This window comes from Heterocephalus glaber, unplaced genomic scaffold, assembly GCF_053883595.1.
Source record: "Heterocephalus glaber isolate CG9 unplaced genomic scaffold, H.glaber_assembly_v1.0 deba00001600, whole genome shotgun sequence".
Taxonomy (NCBI): domain Eukaryota; kingdom Metazoa; phylum Chordata; class Mammalia; order Rodentia; family Bathyergidae; genus Heterocephalus; species Heterocephalus glaber.
The window spans coordinates 4,867,986-4,881,105 of record NW_028258372.1 but is presented as its reverse complement, the minus strand read 5'-3'; positions in this window follow the sequence as shown (position 1 = coordinate 4,881,105).

Below are 13,120 nucleotides of genomic sequence, written 5' to 3'. Positions count from 1 at the left end.
TAAAACGCAAAGCCTATTGATTTCTTATTTACCATGCTGACTTTTTCTGGATACGTCTCATGGCCTAAATGGAGATCTAGCTGGGAGAGGGAGATCTGGATTTATCATGCATTCTTTATGACACAGTTGGAAGTTATTGAATCTCAAGTGTTTCACTGTGGTCCCCATTCACAGTAAGCACCGGCTCCCACTCTACCATGAGAGCTGATCTCCCTCTGGAGACGAAGCACTGAGTGGAGACAAAGAGGCCTCTGCACGCAGCTGGCCATCAGCTCCAAGGTGCGGCGGAGGGAGGTAGAGGTGGGGCAGGTGCGGGAGGGCCTGGGGGGAAGCGGAGCAGGACACAGCATCATGGGGTTTCTCTGCTTCCCTTTCGGCACCTCAGAGGCAGGGACACCCCTTGCCAGAGGGTTTAAAGAGGCCATGTGTAGGCGCACTCAGCCTGGGGACCACCACACAGTTCTCAGGAAATGGTGCCTATTCAAAACTTAAATGCGGATCCTAGTTGTAGTGTTTACGATGCCGATGTTTATTTTCTTGGTGTTCGCTTTTCAGAGACACTCAATAAATATTTGCCAAACTTTGAGAAGTCCGTGGTGGCCATTCACAGAGTCTATTCCTGTGCTGTCTAAGTGGTTTGGCATTCTCAAGCTTACAAAGGAAAGAATGATGGAAAAAATTCCATTTTGTCTGAAACTCCAGGAAATGTGGCTAATCTAGGGGACTGATTTTCCACCATTCAAGGCTAAAGGACAAAGACATGAGGAAGTTCTCCCAGCTTCTCCCAGTCATCTGAATTCTCCAGAAGCATTCACTTTCAGCAAAGGAAAAGTTTAAAAGTTGTTTTCATTTCCAATGAACGTTGTTCCACTAATATTACATTGAACCATTTCAACTTCCACTTTTTGAATAGATCAAAAATGGTCAAATGTTGATATCATAACAACAGAGATGACTTCAAAACACTTATTACACTGAAATAAATGGAGAAATTGATTGTCTATATAGGTGGCTTTCAATATCCATGTTTTTCAAATGAGAACTTTTCAAGAGGTCAATAGTAACCACTCTAAGTCTACAAAATTGTGATTAAAATGAACTACATTTCCCTTTCTTCAAAAGCCTGAACACATGCTTAAAAGACTATAGTCTTAGTTTATGATTCTTTTCAGACTTACTCTAGGAATTACATTACCATTGAACAAAAAAGTTGGTTTTTATTTATTTTTTTTAATGTCCAAGACAGAATACATTATGTGTCAGGCACTTTCTAAGCTCTTTAAACACATTAATTCATTTTATGCTTTTGACTATTTGAATGAGATAGTTACAGTTATCCATGTTTTATAAACAAGGGAAATGAGGTAGAGGGGTTAAAGAAGCCTGTTAAACTCACCCTGCTATGTCAAAAATGAATGCTAAAATAATGACTACAAATGATGTAGGTTTTCTCAACAGAATTTCTTGACCTAATCCCTGAATTCCTCCTATTCTTCACTGTTAATATAGGTTTTTCTTTAATCTTTTGTTGATGTTGGAAGGTGTTATCATACCTATGCTTTTACTATTTTAAAACTACAGGCTTTTAAAAGATGCTCGCAGTATATAAATAGTTAAATAGCAATTTCAGCTCCTCATGTGGATGAGCCATAGAGACATTGTACAGCTCTTGCCTTTGTATATCTTCATTCTCTCTCTCCTTTCTTTGAAAGTGTTGGCTCTGAGGATACTTACATAGAACCAATGTTTCACTATGCATTTACTTAGCTGACTGGACACATTTGCATTCAGTGGTTTCTGTCCATATAGCCAAAATTTTTAATAGTGCTATTGAGTATGCACATGAATTCTTTTAGATATTCTTCTATTTGCATTTCATATAGATGGAAATTATTGTTTGGGGGATTGCATTTTGGCCTCTGGTGAGTTATAGACTTGTAATGAAGATCAGTATGAAAGAAAAATTTCCAAGTTTATGTACAGGTAGCAAATGCTGAAGTCATGAATTAAGAGGCAAACAAGCAAAGTAGTCATCAAAATTCTGCTTGCCTTCAACCAAAACCTTAACCTATATGAGACTAGCACATATCTAATCAATAAGCTTTCTAGAGAACCAGTCCCTGAATCTAACAAGACACCAATTTTGGAACAGCTTAATTGAATTAACGAGAAGATTATTCACTTGGCAGCTGTTGTGTGTGTGATGGGGGGTGGTAGCTGTTGATCACAGAGCCGACAGACTCAGGCACAATCGGCCACTGCTGTCAATTTAATTAGTGGTATAGATCCTGTCTCAAATAGTTCTTCGTTCCAGTACTTGGTGTTAAAGGAAGTATCAATCATCCTAGGTCTTCTTTGATTAAGTGCGTAAGTAACTTCTTCGCTTTTCATGTCTTTTTTCCCCCCGATCCATTCCTTCCTTCACTCAACAGTCAGCTCCCACCATGTAGGACCTGTGAATACAGGATGATACAGAAACTCAACGGATCACTTAGATGGACTTGAAGCAGACTTTTCTGTCTCCAAAGATATTTCTTTTATGGATAACTTCTGGTTTTATTTTGAAAATGTGTGAATAATGACTTATTAAAATGTCAGTGTCAGAATCCTAGAATTTGAAAAAAGATGGCTTCAACCTCTGCTTTGTGGCATTTAAAATTACATTTCCTAAAATTCTATGAGTTATGTTTTTGTCTGCGTTTTCTTTTAAGGCAGTAGATTGCAGAATCAGGGATTCTCACTGGGGACATTCCACAGAGCAGGCTGGCCTGACTCTAAGACTTCTGGGCCCAGCTATCTAATCCCCCAAACTGTAGCACTCATCTTAGTTTTCTCCACTACAACATTGTAATTCTGGGTCTCGGGCTGAGATGACATCAAGAATCCCCTTTTAAATCAGGAATCCATAGGCCAAGGCTGGAGGTATGGCTTTGGTAGAGCACTCTCCTAACATGTACAAAGTCCTGGGCTTGATCCTCAGCACCCTCTCCGAAAAGGAAGGAAGGAAGGGAGTGAGGGAGGAATCTATAGTACAGCAAGGCTGGGACAGGACACTTGGGGTGGAGGTGAGAGGAAGGAACCTCAGAAAGGGAGCTGGCAGGGGCACCTAAGCCAGACTCTGAAGCACCCACCTCCTGGCCTGCAGCAGGCCCTCCCATCCAGAGATGATTAGAGGTGATAGAAGGAAGGCATATAGGTTTCCCCTCCATTTGTTTGCGAGAAGAGAGGCTTCCCTTCCTGCTTCTGGTGAGGCTCCTGAGGGTTGTTAGCATCCCTTGAGTGAAGACCCTGCTACTTATTTCAACCATCACTCCATAAGCATCAGCTCTAGGAATAAGCACTCTTCTGGTCTGGGAACAGAGCTGGTCTGTCTTTAGGGCCAGGCTCTGGGCTGCTAGCAGATCAGCTCATGGCAGAACCAGACTGATGAGCAGGGCTCAAAGCCATTGACTGTTCTCTACGGCAGCATATGCATATTTAATTAGGTGGAGAGTTAGTCTTACCAGGGTCTCAGCAAAGGCAGGCACAAAGCCTGCACCCTGAGCTGCTCTCACAAGACTGCTATAATATCCTTTTCTGTCCCTGCAGAAGTAATTCTGTGCTTGTCCTCTGAGAAGGAGCCAAATCAGTTTTTGTCCTATAATTATAGTGTCTTCAGCATCTATGTTCCCAAATTCACTGGTCCTTAACTAAAATGCACATCTTTATTTGTATATAGTAATGGATGAGAATAATTTGAGTCAAAATAGAAAGTTGCAACTTATAGGACAAACTATGTGCCTAAAACATTCTAGAAGTGTCATAATTAAGCCGTTAAAAGGATGGCATGTGGGAGATAGTCTTATAAGTGAGACCACTTAACATTAGCTATATACATATAATTCTTTTAAATGCTTAAAGTTCAAGTGTTAGCGTATGAAAGTTAGTTATGTAATGATGTCAATCTCTTAAGCAGAATTCCGTGGATTGGATCTTGAATGTCCCCTGAAGGGCCACATTTTAAAGACTTTGTCCTCAAATGGGATCTCCTGGGAGGTGAGCAAACCTTTAAGAAGTAGGAGGATTTAAGTGCTTGGCAGTATGGGTTTGAAGGGGATTGTAGGACCCCGGTCTCTTCCTTCCTCTCTTTGCTTCCTGGCTCCCATGACATGAGCAGCCTCCTCCACCACAATCCACGAGATCCTCACAATCCCTACCATGACATGTTGCTTTGCCACAGGCCCAAAATGGTGCCAATCAATCATGGGCTGAAACCTCTGAAACTATGAGCCAAAATAAGCTTTTCTCCTTTTACATTTATTATCTCAGGTATTTTGTTACAGCAACAGAAAGCTTTTTAACACACAAGGTACTCTGGTTATCTATTATTGTGCAGTAAACCATCCATTAATGGCACAAAATGTTACCTATCATTTCTCCTTATTATTATTGTCTGTCATTAGTGTAGAAGAAAGGTGGGTCTCAAGTAGACAGCTAGACAACTCTTATTCAGGGTATTTTCAGATTAGGGTAGTGGAAACTGGGGTGATTATAAAGCTTTCCTCACTCACATGCCTGGAAGTTGATGTTGACTGTCAGCAGGTGTATTAATCATCTTTTAGTCTGGTGATTTGACATGAGGACCTACAGGCATCACTTTACCTCAGAGCTGGCTAATTCTTCCACACAGTAAAGGGCTTTCATATGCAAACCATTCACCCACCTCCTGTATTGGGTTCTCTAGGGATCTCTCAGACTGGACCACTATGTCCTGCCCTAATCACCATAGGAACAGGTACCAGACAACCAGAGACAATTCCTATGTCCTACAAATGAGTTACACAAGCAAGCCAATCCTATACCTACATATTCTGCCTTTCTAGTCCTTCCAGAGGAAACCACAGTAATGGCTCTTTCCCCAGTGTCCCCCCTCTTTCTGCCCCGTGACCTGCCCTAGTGTTTTCTTGTATAGTCCCTCATGGTTGGTATGTCTTCTGTTTTCAGAGATCTGTGAGTATAAAATCGAGAGCCCCTTCTGTGTCTGTGTGTACCACCATAGCTCATAAGGCCAAATCGTAAGTACATTTTAAAACAGCTGACACTTTGGCTATTGACGGGATTGCCTGTCTACCTGCGGCATCTCCACATGGCTTGTGCTTCCTCACATTATGGCTGCTGGGTTCTGAGGGCGAGCATCCCCCCAAAAGATAGAAAGAGAAGCAGGTAGAGGCAGTATCACCCTTTCTCTGAGCCTCAAAAGTTGCTTAGCGTCCCTTCTGTCAGTTGCTAGTCAGAAAGGTCAACCCATGTTCAAGGGGAAGGAGCTGGGCATGGTGGCACCACATGCCTGTAATTCCAGCACTCTGGAAGGTTGAGGCAGGAGGGTCTCAAGTTCAAGCCTAGCCTAGGCAACTAAGCACCTTAGTGAGATCTTGTCTCAAAATTTAAAAAAATTAAGAAAGGCTGAAGATGTAGTGTGAAGTTCAGTTCCCAGTAACTAACACACACACACACACACACACACACACACACACACACACACAGATAAAGGGGGGTTCTCTTGTGATGTCCTGAAGTTGTGATCTTTAATGCTTTAAATCATGCTAAATTAATTTATATATTTTGAAATTATTTTATGGTCAAGTTTGAAACTTTATTTTTGTTTTCCTGTCAAGCCACTTCCTTAACACAAATTTAGAGAACAATACTCATGTAGCAAACTGAGTTGTGGGCCAAAATAAAAACTCAAACTCATTAAAATTCAAAAATTTGTCTGTGTGGAATGTGGAAAATGGTTATTGGAATTTTAGCTCAAGTGTTACCTGCCTGACAAGAATTTATGTTTTCTTCATCTAATTACTGCTTTTGCTTTTATTAATTAGTTTTAAGAAAGATCTGAAGAAAACTGTAGAGAGAGCATTCAGTCTTTTAACTGATGCAGAAGTGATTAATTCAAAATTCTTGATAATGCTTTTTAAGATACCAGATAGGAGAGAGAGGGCTGCTTCAGTGGTGGTTTGTTTTCACCAGCAAATGACACCAGAAGACCTGAATCTGCTTCAAGAAAACGTGATGAAGGCATTAGATGGGTGAATCTCAGCATGAGGAAAAGAAAAAACCTTGGAAAAAAGAAAGGTACAGAGGCTCAACACTCAGGAGGCTGGCAGAAGGATCATGAGTTCAAGGCCAGCCTGGGCTGCATAGTGAGATCCTGTCCAACAACAACAACAAAACAACAACAACAACAACAACAACAAAACTCCCCAAATTAAATGAGCATTAGAATTTAGAATGAAGGAGGACAATCTAGATGAACTGATAAAGCTAAAGGAGAAGGGAGAGGTAACTTAGTGAAACCCCAGGGGAAGACAGAAATTATTCTCCAAGGAAGATGCATGGAAGAAGATCCAGAAACGTCCTTTCTGTTTTTGGGATGGGCCTCAGTACAGAAGACATCCAAGAGGCAGGGCTTCTTAGTACCAACTTGAACTCAGCGAAGCAAAGGATAGTTTTCAAATCCACAGGTTCTGAAGGTTTTACACCCTAAGGAGCTCTTGGTAATGGCTGCCCACCTTGCACCTTGGTGAGGTGAAAATAGTCACAGGAAGATCAACATCCTGTTTGATAGCATCAAAGACAATTAAAGGAGGAAGCCTTCTAGAAAGTCAGTTTCCTTATCTGTAGAAAAGACAACATCCAAACATCAGCTGATGTCCCTTAAAGGCTGCTGGAGCATGTCAAGAGTTGGTGTCAGGAGTGATGTTCCCCCAGCCTCCTGTGACATGCAAGCAGAGTATACCCATCTTTTCTTCATTCTGTGAAATAATGTGTGACATTAACCTTTAGTACAGACTCTCTCTTCATTTTCACTTGTGAAATGGAATGTCCCTTTTCCTCCCAATCTTTCCTAAGGTCATGAAGATCAACCTTAATCTAGATAGATTCCTTCACAGTTCGGAAAAATGGGGCATTGAATGGCTATGGTTTTAGAATTCCTTGCAGCTCTAACGTGGCTTGGTTCTGTGAGAGCCAAAATAGACAGAAATGGGTCACTGCATGCACAGGATCTTCTCAGTACCCCAGTGAGGAAGCAGAAGCCTGGGCTCCAGCTTGTAGCTTCAGAGATACTGATTCATAAGCCATTCCTTCATCATCTCACGGACATCATTTGAATTCCTTATGAAAGTGAGGCTTAGTTGTCTATGGACCATGTGTGTGTGTGCATGTGTGCATCTGTGTTTGAGAGACACAGACAGACAGACATAGGTAGACCCTTTTGGACTATGATCCCTGACTACACAATTACCACTCTTCAACCAAATCCATTTGCAAATTGGATCAATTGGTAATTTTCAAACCCGAATAATATTTTATTTTGGTTTTTTGATACTGGGGATCGAACTTGGGACCTTGCGCTTGCGCAGCAGGCACCGGAACCACTGAGCTAAATCCCCAGCCCCCGAATGATATTTTAAATGCAAACATTTCCTAAACATTACCTCTTCTAATTTTTTTAAAAAGAAAAGAAGAATTGAGGGCTGGCAGTGCAGCTCAGTGGTACAGCATGTGCTTAGTATGCACAAGGCCTGGGTTCCATCCCAAACACCAAAAGCAAAGAATTACCTGCACCCACATAACACCCAATTACACTGTTTTCTTCACCTCTTTGCAACCTCATCCCACAGTGTCGAAGACATGCATGTGTTTTGTTGTGGCTGTCTTCTTTGTTTTTGAATTGTCTTAAAATACTAGTAAAGGGGGAGAGATCAACAGATTCAAAGAAAGGGAGCTGCAGTTCACACCGGAGTTGCTTTTTCTGGGGAGCACTTGCAAGTCTAAAATAAGACTTGCAAGTGCCATTTGCCTGGAAAGGAGAGTAGCAGGGAGACAGATGTTTCCCTCATTATTTTTGTTCAGAGACACCATTGCTGTTCCGACATGTCACCATCCTAGAGGGCCACAACACAGAGCAGGACAGCTGTGTTCACCTATCTTTGTGACTGCCACCAGGGCCAGGGGTAGGAGACTATAGCTTGCATTTTTTCCTTCATTTAGAGGCCTTGGTTTTAAAAATAAAAACAGTGAGCAATCATTTATTTCTCGTGTCAGGAGACAACCCTGTTTCCTGACTGTCCAGCTAGGATCTTACCTTGTGGGTCTTGGTGGGTAGAAACTGCAAGAAGCTGAAAACTAAGGGGAAATGGGCAGAGTCAAGATCAGATGTGTTTCTCTCTTTTCTCTCCATCTATCTTGAAATAGATATCTTATTTTTTTAAATCTCAAACCCATTGTTGCATGTTAACACTTTCAGATCTGGGTAATAACTCCAAGCTTTCTTATTTGGTGAGAATGTGAAAGCTCTTTCCAGGTATATTCAAGTCCACTCTTGAGAATAGACCCTAGCTACCAGCAGTCCAGGAAATGCTGCATTCTTATATATGTTGGGGAGGATTTCCTGCAAGGGGTCAAGAAAACATACTTTCCCATTGTCTTTGTTTAAGTCATACAAAGTCCTTGTGTCCAACTGGAGAGGCTATTGGTGGCTGCCATGGCAACGAAGGTCGATGGGCAGGTCACACTTTGGCACTGTACGAAAACCCCAAATGGTCACCTTCTCAACAAATGCAAATGAGAAGACAAGGTGCTTCTGAGTGTGTCCCAAGGTTCACCATTCACCACCCCTGTCCCATTTACCTAGTTAGTAAAACAACTGTAGCAAGAAGCAACTAAACCTAAGCCGATACACGGGAAGTGCAGTTTGGCTTATTAGCACTCTTACTTAATAACATTCTAAGAATCCATTTGCTTTTGAATAACAGAGGAGAGCATCAGTGTACAGAAAAAGCAGAAGAGTCAGTAATAACCCTGTAAATCTTGAAGTGAATGTCTCAGTGTCTTGCCTATAAGAGATAAAGCTCCAGAGCGGTTAGCAACCAAGAGCCAGCAGGTGGATTAATGTCTAGATGCTGAGATACCAGTCCCAGGTCTGGCTCAAGGTCTAACATTGAGTTGACAATAATAAAAATAACAATAGAAAGAGTGAGGAGAAAGTCCTGGGAATGACTGAAGTCAACACACAACCTGGAGCCGTTTACTTCCTGTACTGCAGGCATCTGTCAGCTGGGTCTCCCTTAGTTTTCAGCCAGTGTCTTCCTGCTCCCTCAGTGCCCTTTAAGCAGTTTCCACTGCTGAGGCTGACTTAGCAGGCCTTGTCTGTGGCTCTTTGGACGTGGACATCTACAGTGAATACCTAGGGCCACTTGCAAGGTCAGTGTTTCCTAGAATGGCTCCGTTAGGAAGCTACATTTCAAGGGCTTCTTTCCTTAGGTCTCAGAACAACCCATTTGCTGTGGTCCTGAGTGCACAGTAGAGATCAATGCCTACCAGAATGCTGGGGCTTGAGAAAGCTTATAAAAGGCTGAAAGCAAAAGGAAGTGACATAGAAAAATATTCTTAGTAGAGTGGCATGTCACTTGCTGGACTTTTAAGCAAGAGTTAATGGTAGTAATCTGTCAAACAAACAAATAAAAAAGGAAAATGGAATAGGTCTGAAAGAATCTTTCAGTGGTGCTATGGCAGCTGAGTATTTCCCAGGTTGGGGACAAAGATAAACCACCTGCCACATGGTCACTGGTGGGACCCCATGAGACTCTCCCCTTGCCAATCAATAAAGTCACCAGAAGGAAGCTATGAGGCTAAGATAAAACAAAAAGATCACTGGCACATTAATTCCATTAATATTATTAGAATGGAGAAAAAAAACTTGTATTTTATTCTCATTTTCAGAAGTGCTAGTTAAATTAGGTAGCGATAAATTGACCTAGAAAAATTTTACACACACACACACACACACACACACACACACACACACACACAGAGTGGTGTCTAGCAATGATGCCTAGAATAGAAAATGAGATGCTCATTTTCAGACAAGTTCACGATAAGGTCAAGTTACATCTCCATGGGCTGAGATGAATTGAATAAGCCCAGGAGTGCCCAGTTTTATGGATTTTGTCCACAACATATTCCAGAGTCTACTTTTTTCTACCAGGAGGTTACATAAAAGAACTTGCATTCTCACCATGGAGCATGCAGACAACATTTATAAAAGGCAGCAATTCAGGCAGTGTATATAAATGCCTCGAGATAAAAGCGATATGATTCCATTTATAGGAAGTATGAAGTAATAAAAAACTCATCAATGCTGTTAGAAGTCAGGATAACAACTACCTTTGTTTGGGGGTAAATGCTAGTGATTCTAGAGACTTTTGGAATGCTGAAAGCATCCTGGCTTTTTGATCTGGGTGCTGGTCACCTGAGTACATTCAGCTGTAATAATGTATACTTGTGTGCAATTTTTGTTGTATACATGTCATACTTCAGTAATATTTCATGTAAACTCCAAAAGATGATGCAGAACCCAGTACAGAAGTAAGAAGGATCTCTGACAAGGTCTGGCCTGCTTCACAAAGAGAGTGAGATTGAAAAAAAAAAGAGAGTGAGATTTAAGGTGGACTCAGATGGATAGATGAAAAGCTTGAATCAGTGGTGCCCACTCATTCCTGGAACTCAGAATTCTTAACACATAGAGGCTTTCCATAAAGTAGGTGAAGTAGGTGAAGTTACTCAATGGGTTGAATATACACATTTTCCAAACATAAGTTGCAATAACACAGTTGTATAGATCTGATGTTTCCAACATGTCCTGTTCTAAACTTACCTCTCAGTAACCATGGTAAATCAACTTAATGCTGTAATGTAATTTGGAGAGTTTACAGGAGTCCCATGATGAGCTGGCAACATGCATGTATGTCAATAGGAAAACCCACTCCCGTTTTACTTTCGTGGGTTCCATGCAGGATGTGAACTAGGCAGACATTCATCAAGCTCCACAGTGTATTCAAGTACTTCCTGGAGTTTAAACTCCTCAAGGTCAGGGACCAACTTTCCAACAAGTAAGTGACAGAGAACTGGAACTGGAACCCATGTCCTCTGATTCCGAGTTCTTCACTCTTGAGTTTCGAAGGCCTGATGGGCTCATAGACAACATAACGTTTTTCTTGCCAGGTAGATTGAAATGTCTCTATCAAGGGATTCTCTTCCCCGACTAGTGGTGAAGATTTGCAGGCAAGCTATTTTTCTTATGCTTGCATTCATTCATTTCTTCAGCAGATTTCTAATGAGCCCACATTATGAAATGGCACTGTTTGTTAATTGCTCTGAAATATAAATGGAGTACAGTGAGTAATTTCTACCATACATGGTCGTTATAAGAAATCACTTGTAGGGATAAAGTGATTAAAGTCCATGAGAAACTCAGTCTAGTGGAGAGAAGAGAAGCAACTAAATGAATGCAGCAAGATTTCTTAGAGAATTCATGGAGGATACTTGGAAGAATATTATTTTTCTTGATTCGTCTTTCTGTTACTTTGATCATTGTTTTCATTTAAAAACAGTGTTTATTGTCAACCATGTTATTGTGGTATCATCTTGCTTCAAATAAGTACTGGGTGGCAAGGAATGCTATTGTATATGGTCAAGTAAGGCAAAAACAATCATCATCCCTACAGTACCACTGAGGTTTATTTCCTATAGATATTAATGAAGGAATAAAGCTTGGCATTGCTGTTTTTATGTAGGCCCACACTGAGTTACAGGAAATGTCATGGGGAAAAAATGTTTGTCTATGTCCTTGTTTCTACTTTCACTGCTGAGCATCATAGGATATAAAAGCCACAGTGTTCTTGTGCAGACTGAATCTTCTCAGTGGAAACACAAGTCCAAAAAATAGTTCGCCCTCTTAAAGTATCAGGCAAGGTAGACGTTTTTGGCTGGAATCTTACCAAAACATAACTTTGCTTCAATACGGAAATTGTTCTCATATATCTTTTAAAGCTGCTTATAATATTCCTAAGGAAAAAAAAGCCCACATGTAATTGTGAAACTAGTATCCTGGAAAACAGTCAAAAGACTTCTAGTTTGGATCAGAGAAAGATTAAAATAGTGTTTCTATCAAATAAAGTCATCACTCCAAAATTACTAGCATTTCTTTCAATCATTTGAAGAAGGTCATGGAGAAATTGGCTAATATGCCATTTCCCTTAAGGGTAGTTATGATACCTCCAATGCATCTAGTACTTGATTTGTCCATTAGATGCATACTGATACTATAGAGACTTCTTTTTTAGTTTAATCCCTTTTGGAAGCCTCAAAGGCCACTGAATCTCCAAAATCATAAACATTATAAAAAGTCTGACTTAGACACAAAATTTTGATACTTGTTGACTTATGAAGCACACACTATGCTTGGCTTCAGTGTACTTGGTTTTGCTTCTTTGGTAGATAGAGAAACACAGCATGCACTGTTCTCATTGCCTTTGACATTGGTGTGTGCATATAACCAACTGGTGAGTGGTTAACAATTTTGAAATCATGTCCACCCCTGCTAAACATTTGTCAACTTCAACAGCTTCAGAAACTTTAATGACAATGGACACATTAACTACATAAGAAACTTTTTGTCAAGGATGTAAAAGAGAATATGACATTTTTTTCTTCCATCTATATAAGTCCAGAGACTTTCCAAAGAGCAAGTCTTAAGTATTTAACCGAACCTCAGGTAGAAGGCACTTTGTTATTTTTCTGTTCATTTTTGTTATTTTGCATTAAGAAAAAAAGAAAGGCTCTCTCTCAAAACATAGGAATACATTAGTCAGCTTTCTGTTGTGACAAAATACCCGAGGGAATAAACTTCAAAGGAGGAAGGGTTTATTCTGGCTCATGGTTTTAGAGATTTTGTTCCCATTTCCTGCAGGCCTGTGGTGGGAGAATATATCATGGTGGTAACATGGAGAATAGGAGGTTATTCATCTCAAGGTAGACAGGAAGCAAAAGAAAGCTATAGGAATGGGGCAGGTGCACAATCCCCTTCCAGGACACACCCCAGCAACCTAACATCCTCCCACCAGGTTCCACCTCTTAAATGTTCCACCACCTCCCAATAGTGCCACAGCCTCGGACCACACCTTTAACACCTAGGATTTGGAGGAGACATTTCAGATCCTAACTAAACAAAGAGACTATTAATGGGCTTGACTTAGTTGGCAAATGGTTTTTTTTCTATAATCAGGATACCAATCTT